A 9,587-nucleotide genomic window follows, 5' to 3' on the forward strand; every position below is an offset into this window, starting at 1 on the left:
ATATATATATATATATATATATATATAAAATTATAGTTGACGTACACTATTATTCAGCTTTGTGTGCTTTAGAACTTTGTAAGACTCCAACTTCAGAATTTTGTTTATTCATTTATTTTTGAGATGGGAAAAGAGATAAAAGGGAACCAGGGCCAGGAGAGAAGATGAAACTCAATTTTTTTTTTAAAACTCCTGCTCCTTTTGAAATCAGATGGTGCTCTATTAGAGCAAGCATTATATCATTTACATGGATTATTAGGTAAAAATTAAATTTGATTTTTAGTTCCTATTTTTGGTTTTTTTTTTTGGCCTGGGATTTGTCCAAGCCAGCCTGGCGAGACCACCAAGTGTTCTCATCAACCAGAGACCTAATTGTGGTCATTTATTATAGTCACTTATCTGATAGTAGCTTCATTATCTGTGATAGTTTTACAGGGACAAAATCCACCAGGCATCCAATGGAGTATATAAACATGTTACCTTGTGACAGGGTGTCTGTTACTTTCTGTCAGCACTAACTGGCCCTGGCCACATATCTGCAGCTTATATGAAGTAACGATGAGTTTAATAAGCTCCAGTGAAAGCTGTAATGTAAACATCGCATCAGGAGTGTTTGCCTTGTCAGACCTCTTAAACAAATAAAGGTGATGGAGAAGTACAAACAGCACAGGGTTGGAGCCTAATGAGATGGCCGTCGGGTGGCAGAGGGAAATTCCACTGGTGCGTCACTCCAGACTAGGTTATCGTTGCAGACAGTGCGTTTGTGTTTACAATGCGTTAGAAGGCGTGCCACCCAGAACATCTCTAAAAGCAAAGCGCACCTCAAATTCCAATGCGGGGACTTGGGTGAATTTGCCATCCTTTTGGGAGCACATATGTACTGAAAATGGGTACTGATTTCTCAGGATTATTATCTTCAGGACATACCTAGTACATCATCACTTGGTTTTGAAAGGCGCCATGTTGGGCATTATACAGCTAGCATTACATGGACATATTCCTTTTACTAGGAAAATTGCATGTATGATGGGCAGTAGGTTTCAGTTTGTCCCCGTTGGGGTAAAATCACAAGCCAAGCTATGAATAGGTGGCAATGTATGTGGACTGCACACATTAGAATATATGGAGCTATTTTTATATAGCCCTGTTCCATGGCTGTGCCTACACATAAATGCATGGCTATTTGCATAGCCTTATAACCTTAGCTTGGAGGAGGAACAGAAGTGCCCTTTCCCAAGTAGGCAGAGCTTTCCTTGCACCCGTGGGGAGAGGGGCATTGCGATATGAAAGACATACAGTAAGACCAACTTCCCCAAATCCCTTCTTCCCTGGCTCCCTTCCTCCGAGTCTTCATGATTCTTGCTAGTAGGGATTCATTTCATTCTTCTGGGACTAAAGTATTTTTTCTCTTTGACTTTCACACGTAAACAGCTCTGGAAAGTGAGCATATTAACCCGGATTGACCCAGTGGCTAGTGGAAAAGAATCATTAGAAGACCCAAGTTCAAATCCCACCTTGACACCTCCTGCTTGGGTGATACTTCAGAAAGTTCTTTGCCTTTTCTAAGTCTCAGTTTCTTTATCTGTAAGATGAGGATGCTCTACTTTTCTTATTTGTACTGTATTTTGGGGAGTAGGGACTAGTACCAAACAGCACGCTATTATTACTCGCTCAACAGTTATCTAACTGTATCCTGAGAGAATGAGACACCAAATAGGGGGATTTGATGGGACAGGAGGAAGGGGTTCAGAGGAGAAAATTGGTCTACAGCAGAGTTTCTCAAAGTGTATTCTGTGGAACGGTAGTTCTTTCGGCCATTGGCAGGTATTATTAAAAAGGGGTGTGGTGGTCAAATGCATTTGGGAAAGTGAGGTTAGACAAGTTTCTCCAGGACAGGACTTCTCAGAGCCTTTCATGATGTGTCTTATAAATAGCTAAGAGGGGGGAATTTAATATGTAAACTTATCTAACTACAAGCTTTCTCTCTTTTGCCTTACTAATTTCTTGAGGATAAATATTCCTTAGAGTTCCCAACTGAAAAGTCTAGCTTAGAGCCTCAAGTCTTGTTTGGAAAGTGTAGGGCCTGGTGGTCCTCTGTATCTGGAGGCCATGAAGAAAATCCTGAATCTAAGGTAGTGAGGTATAGAGTGAGGATAAGATTGATACATGCTGGATGCCGAAAGTCTAGGAAGGCGGGGTAAGAGGGAGTTGAACACAAACACTACCATCTTTAGCGTTATCATTAGGGCAGCGGAGTGAGTGGGCTCAACTCCTTGAGACTGGTCAGCAACCCTTAGAAGCCACCCTCAGGGCTACGCACTGCCTCAGGAAAGAAATGCATTTGAGAAACATTGGATTCACTATTTCCTCACTGATGTGCATCGTGAATCTCCCAGATGGGCACACAAGTGCTTTAAGGCACAGTCAAGTGACAGCAAAAGAGAACAAAGGGAAGGAAGATGAGGTGAACAACCTGGGGGTGGTGGGGACCCTCACAGGCTCCTCAGAGACATCAGCACCATCACGTCCCCTGGTTGACTTCTCTGTGGGCATGTGAACCTCTTCCTGTTCCCACTCCAGACCCAGATGGGCTGGGGGTCTTTTGGGTGCACTCGTCTGGTTCTGTGCTGCTGCCAAGCACAACCTCAATATGCACCGAGTATGGGGTAGAGGGAGAGACCGTTTCATATAGCAAATGATCAATTCTTATAAACCTCCATTTTGTTGGTGCTTAGAATAATCTTTGGCCTGCAGTAGCTGCTTAGTAAATATTGGCTGAATTGGGAAAAAAAATGTATGTGGAATCCGAGAGGGAGATAGAACGCTGGTCTTTTCTTCTCCATGGTTTTGGAGCACTATTTTTCTTTAAATGAGAAAAATGGAGCTATCCAACACAGCAGTCACAATAATATGGATGACCAGGAGCGTGTTGCCTTGTCTCAATAACAGGCATTCCAGAACAGTTGGGTACAACTCAAAGCCCATCTACCATTGTCTTGCTATGATTTCAGTCTCTCCTTCTCTTCATTTCTAATAACTTTCCAGTGGACAGGAATCCCAAACCCTCCCCACCCACATATTCCTGCCTCGCTTAATAATTCATAAAACATGAGAGGGATTCTTTGAGAAAGTGATAATTCTTTTTGTATATAAATGTGAATATTGATAAAGGACAAGGCATGCCTGTGACCATGGGGGAGGGTAGAACTTTAGCTGAAGACTTCTTGTGAGCCAGAGGCCCCTGGGTCACCAAGCCTGGAAGCAAACAATGTGTGCTAAGGGTGACTACATTGAAATATGCAAAGCACCCTTCAAATAGAGCAAGTTCTTTAGCAGTGCTGTGGACTTAATTCACCCCCCCCTACTCCTATTTTGAAGTTCTAATCTCGGGGACTCTGATCCAATAGGATAATTTGTCCTTATGAGAAGAGAGCACAGCTCTAGCTCCCTTCTCCCCTACTGTGTGAGACGATCGCCAGAAGGTGGTCATTCGCAAGCCAGGAAGAGAGTTCTGACCAGGAAGCATATAGGCTGGCACCTTGACCTTGGACTTCCAGCCCCCAGAACTGTGAGAAAACAAATGAGATAAATGTCTGTTGTTGAAGCCAAGCAGTCTGTGCTATTTTGTTATGGCAGCCCAACCTGACCAATACAAGCAGCTAAGCCACAGTTTGCTTCTGAAGTTTGCCATGAAATTATCCATTGCAAAGAACCCTCTTCTTATCAATGCTGAACTTTACCAAGGGCACAGCAGGGCTCCTTTCTGCTTGGTCTTTCCCACATCCTTTACTCCACTTTTCCTTATTTACGAAGGCACAGCTCTATAGACATTTGCCCTTTGGGGCTATAAAGGGGAGGCTTTTTCTCTCCATCTGTTTCTCCTCCCTTCCTAATTCATTTCTCTACTACATTCAATTACATTCCACCACCATATATTAAGCACACAGGAGAGGATGTGCCAGGAGCTACAGATGCTTTGATGTATGGGTAACATACCATGCTTTATAGAATGGCAATGAAGAAATATGTGCTGAGGCTCTTCCCCAACAAATGGCAAGCTACCCATACTTCCTAGCAGGAAGTCCAGGCCGACGCCGTGGTTTAAAACTCAGGAAAGACATCTGTGATGAGAAAGCTCAAAAAAAAAAAAAGAAAGAAAGAAAGAAAACAGATGGTTGTTTTGAGTTGCTGGGAGACTGAATTGATTATTTATTTGGAAAAAAATAGAGCAATATAGCACATATTTATATATGTCGAAGTACTCAGTTATTACTTTTTTTAAACTGGTTAATTCATAGCAGTGAGTATACATCATGTTCTGCCACTTGAATAAATAACCAAGTTTGACATTTTCTTAAGATCCCTTGTCTCTTCTCAGGCCCTCTGTTCCCCCTGTGCTCAGTCAGGGAACAGCCAGACCACAGTTAAAGATCTGAATCATGAGAGAAATGTCAAAATCCCCATAGGGTTGTATGTGTGTGTGTTTTAATGGTGGTGGGCATAAAGAAATCAAAGATGGCACTAAGTGCCTTCTGTTTCCTCATAAATGTCAGGTCAGGGTCCGGCCCACTTATTTTTAACAGTGCAAACTGCTGACCTGTCTCCAGAGAACCGGACTTTTCATTAGAATTCTCAGGAGCAGGGCTGCGGGCAGAGGGAAGGAGAGAGGAAAACTTGATGTCCTTGGCAGCTGAGCACCACACCAATTTAGATTTTGGAAGCCTTGGAGCAATTAGAAGATCACCATGCCATCTGCAGGCCTTAATTGACTGGCCTGGCCACCTGCTGCTGAGGGTTTGCTTTATCTGACAAGGGGCGAAGGAGAGTTGAAGAAAGTCAGAGAGCGGTGAGGACTATATTACCAGCCCCCATTTCCTGAGTGTCTACAACATGCCAGCCAATGTGCACTTATTCTGTCTAAGTTTTGTAACAAGACTTAGCACTATTATTATAGCAATATATGGCAACACAGGCATTATTGTCTTGCCCGTTTTCAGATGAGCATACAGATGCTCAGAAAGTGACTTGCCCACGGCTCGGTGGCTTATCAGGAAATGAAGCTGGGATGAAGGCGTCAGTCTGCGTTTTTTCTACCCTACGTGACTATACGTGGGTCTCCTGGCTGATTCTCCAGTTCTCTCCATAACATTTCATTTGCATGAGTAACTTGCTGCCATGTAAATGAGCCAAATTGCTACTATAAGGAAGACGAAGGACCTGTACTTTAAGGGGGCACAACGTTAATGGAAATCCTGTTTTTCTTGTTCTCCAAAGTTGGTAGATCTCGTGGAGACAAGACATGCTTTTATAAGAATATTATAGACAATAACACCATTGCCAAGTTGCAGAGTGTAAGAACAAAGGTACTTGCAAAAAGTACAGAGTATAGGATTCATAAAAACTCCTGCAAACCTAAGACAATGGAATCTTTGGGGTTTGGGGACTAAAGGCCACGTGGTCACACCCATTAGATTTAAATTGCATGAGGGCAGGGGTTTTGTCCTAGTCACTATTGTAAAACAATGCCAGGTACACAGCAGATGTTCAAAAAATTACAAAGTGAATGAGTATCTGGATATACTGGGGGTGCCCAAAATGTATACACATTTTAAGAGATTGGTAACACTTTGGTCAATGTTGCTCAAGCAGTAGTTCGCCGTCATCAGAAGTGTCTGGATGCTGATGGTCACCACTTTGAGCCCCTCTTGTAATTGCAGAAGTCAAACATGACTTGTATTCATCTTTTGTTTTTGGTTTGTATTGAGTGTTACAATTTTAATACAGTCTTCCTTTTTTAAAATGTGTGTACACTTTTTGGGCACCCTCTGTATATGGATCTCCTGGCTGGTTCTCTATTCCCCTCTCCAGCACTTGAGTACCTTACTACTAATGTACTGAACTAGTACTCAGCCTTTCCTTGTTTGTGGTCCATTTTGAAATATTCAAATATTTGGCTGCACACCTGAAGGGGTTGATTGTTTTAAAGCCATACTCAGCAATCTAGTAAGTAATACACAGTTACTACTATAGTACAACAAAAACTCACGATGTTTGAATAAACATCCAAGAGTTTCTGGACAATTCACTTATTCACTAGAGAGTATTGGTTACATATTTTTCTGGTGCAACTTACTCGTATCTCCCATCACAGAGGCTAACAATGCCAGTCACTTGCTTTCCTGGATCCTTGCAGATTGGGCATGGCCATGTGGTTCAGTATTGGCAAATGGAACTTGAGGGGCATGTGACTCTAAAAAAGAGACCCATGGGAAATTCTTCATTGAATATCATCACATCTACCTGCGATGACTGGAATTATGGCAGCCATTTTACATTCATGGGGATAGATGCTTATAGACTAAGATTAAAAAGATGGACTGAGTCTGCTATTTACTGATTCACTGAGCTGCTGGACCAGCCTTGGAACCACCTCCCTCCAGATGTTTTGTTATGCAAGATAATAAATGTTCTTACATTTTATCTATTTTAATTGGGTATTATATTATGATCAGACAAAAGTACCCCTAAGTACTCTTGATTTTGAACTACTTGTGGCCTAGTAGCACTTGCTTATACACTTATGAAATAAATGTCTTACATTTTTCTAGTAATACGTCATTTTTCTTTGGTGCAAGCTAGGCATTGTTCCTTGCTCTACACAATATTATCTCTCCATGCAGCTCAGTGATTTAGCTGAGGAACATAGCTGTTAGAGTACTTATACTCAGTGTGGCAAACATTGTTCACCACTTGGCAGCGTACTTGTGAAGTGCTGGGGTACATCAGTGTGCTATGGCTGACTGGTTGAGAAACACCACTGAGTTGAAATTCTCGGCCTCAGTATCTTCTCTTCCACAGATTATATTTTCCTAGAGGGCTGGAGGGTAACTTATTGATCATTACATCCCCAGGGTTTAGCCACGTTCCCACTGTGTCATCATAATAATGATTCATATAATGATTCATATACATTGAGTGTTCATTTTAATGTTGGGCATGACTTTAATTATTTTGGATGTATTAACTTGCTTAACTTTAAAATATCCAGAGAGTTGGTGAGTGAACCGGGCAGGATGGCCCAGACCTCATTCTTCAGCCCATAATATTCCACCTGTTACTAATATAAGTTTCCAAATAAATGGTCACTGAATTGGACAGAACTGAAATGGCTCCTTGACGTCATGCTCTCCGTGTAATAGGCACTCAGTAAATATTTGTTGAGTGCGGTCCAGCCCCTGCTCAGTTACTCAGGATAAACCAAGGAAGAGTCTCTGGAGAGGCTGTGCTTTGAGCAGGGCTCCAAAGGAGACAGCTGCTCATGGCCACACTCAAGCCATTTCCTTCAGGGTCACCTGCTCAGGTTCAGCCCAGGCCCTGACTCAGCAGACGGCGATATCTGCGTGGCAGGCCAAGCGGAATAAGTGATGATTTTAGCCTCATGCCTACTGGAAAAGAATCTCTTTGGCAAATCTAAATTCTCCACTGGAACCTGAGCAGAGGGCAGGAAGACTAGACGGTTCTCCCTGTTGCTTAGGGTGGGGATTTCCCTGAAGTCAACTGAAGTCTGCTTTTACCTTTTCTGCCCATGCCTGAAGGCTGGGAGAGCGCTGTGGGTGGGGGAGGGGAGTAGGTGTCTTCCGTGGTGTCTGCCACTCACAGCATCAGTGGGGGAAGGTGGCAGGGGTTGTGTGTTCAGAGGACAGCAGCACGGCGGTGCACTTCAGGATGAAAAACCCGAGGGCCCCGTTCATCTAGCTTCTAGCTCATGGTACTGTATTTTATATGACATTGACGAAATGTCATACTGCCTACCCACCTTGCTCATGCCTGACAAGTAGAAGCTGTCTTGTAAAATCTCATTTTTGTCCTTAGACGGAGGGGGCATACCAGCTGTCATATTGGGCAAGCCAGCGGGATGCCGCTTCCATGGTTTAAACGTGGGCGTGAATAAGCCCCCAAGGGGTCCTCGCACTCTCTCTCCATTTATCATGACCTTCGTGGTCCCAAACAGCTGTGATAGGTGTTCCATTTTATACATCGCTGGAATGATTTAACACCTCTGAAATATGTGACAGTGGATTTAGCCGTGGGCAACGACCATCTGAGCTAGTAAGTGATCGGACTCAGAGCACTTCAGTGGATGGAGCTGTTTTCCCAAGACCCATGGGACATGTCTATTTCCAACGCTTAGCCGGGTCCACCTGCCCACGGGGGCTGTGTGGGCACAAGTGATTCCAGGTGCTGACCAGCAGCCCTCCTTGTGGCCTCCCGCGCTGGGCTATTGTTCCTCTGCCATGTGACCACAGCCTCTTGCTGTCTAGGGCTGATAACAGGACCATTAATCTCTCTTCTGGCTGCAACTTGACACCTGAAACCTCAGCCCAGGCTTGATGTGAGAAAACAAGATAAGACATCAGGACCCTGTATTTTCAAGTTGTCCAGGGAGGTACAGGGCAATCTTGGTAGGTTGCAGGCAGCGAGAGCTTTCCTCCAGGCAATACTGACACTGCCAAGTAACTCTCCGAGTGAGTGAGATGAATGGCATTACCTGTTGATAGCATCTACCTGCTGGCTCTGCATCGGTTTTCTAAACTTGTCAGCAGTTCTGTAGATGCTTCCCCATGAAATAATATGCTAATGGGACTAGGCTGAATCAGAAGAGAATATGCTTGAAAGTGGATGGGCTGGCTCTGCAGAGAGCTGCGGAATTGATGGATTACCACGACTTGCGACCTGCCTGTCTCAGTCTGAATGTCTTGATCTAGCTAGCTGTCAAGGCTTCCCACCACCCAACCACATCCAGGGGAAGAACGCCCAGCCATGAGGGCTCTCCTTAATGGTGTGTGCTGCCTGTGATGGCTGCGCCATTCAGGTTGAGGCATGTTGGCTCCTTTTCAGGGTATCATAAGGAATGCATGCGTAAGAAGGGGATGTTGAACTTGACAACTTGTAAGAGGCTTTTCCATTATGAGAGTCTAGGACTTAATCCTATAGCTGTATAAATCTTTAGGCCTTAATAAGCACTTCCCAAATGGGGTTCAGTAAGAGAATTAAGCCCTAATGTGTAAGGCATCCATTATACATTATGATTTAATTTTTCTCCTATGCATCTAGAGTGGTGCTAATTATGTACTATTCTTGGGAGAGGGAAAAGAGTTATTCAGAACTTGTTCTGTGGTTCAGAGGGGGACGTCTGATTGCAAATGTCATGATCTTTAAAGGAAAAGGCAAAGATTTATCTAAAAGAAGGAATTTTTACCAAGGATACAACTGCTTGTAAAGGCCCAGGCCCATGGGGTGGGTGGAGAGAGAGGGAGGGAGCAAAACTATGCTTTAAGCTGTAGGTTGTCTCATTCTCTGAAACACAGACACACCTATGCATAGTTGTTTAGCACAGCACAGTTTGGTGGTCTTGTTCAAGGACAAGGTATGGCCAATGGGACGGCCTCCCCGTGAGCTTGGTACCTGATGAAGTAGGTCAGATACAGATGTGACCGGCTAAGGTTCACTAACTCCAGCTCATGTCATCTTCTCATGTTACTACTATGTATTCCTTCTTCCCCTGTGGCTGGTCGAGCCCATTGTGA

Source organism: Hipposideros armiger, unplaced genomic scaffold (assembly GCF_001890085.2).
Source record: "Hipposideros armiger isolate ML-2016 unplaced genomic scaffold, ASM189008v1 scaffold_45, whole genome shotgun sequence".
Classification (NCBI taxonomy): domain Eukaryota; kingdom Metazoa; phylum Chordata; class Mammalia; order Chiroptera; family Hipposideridae; genus Hipposideros; species Hipposideros armiger.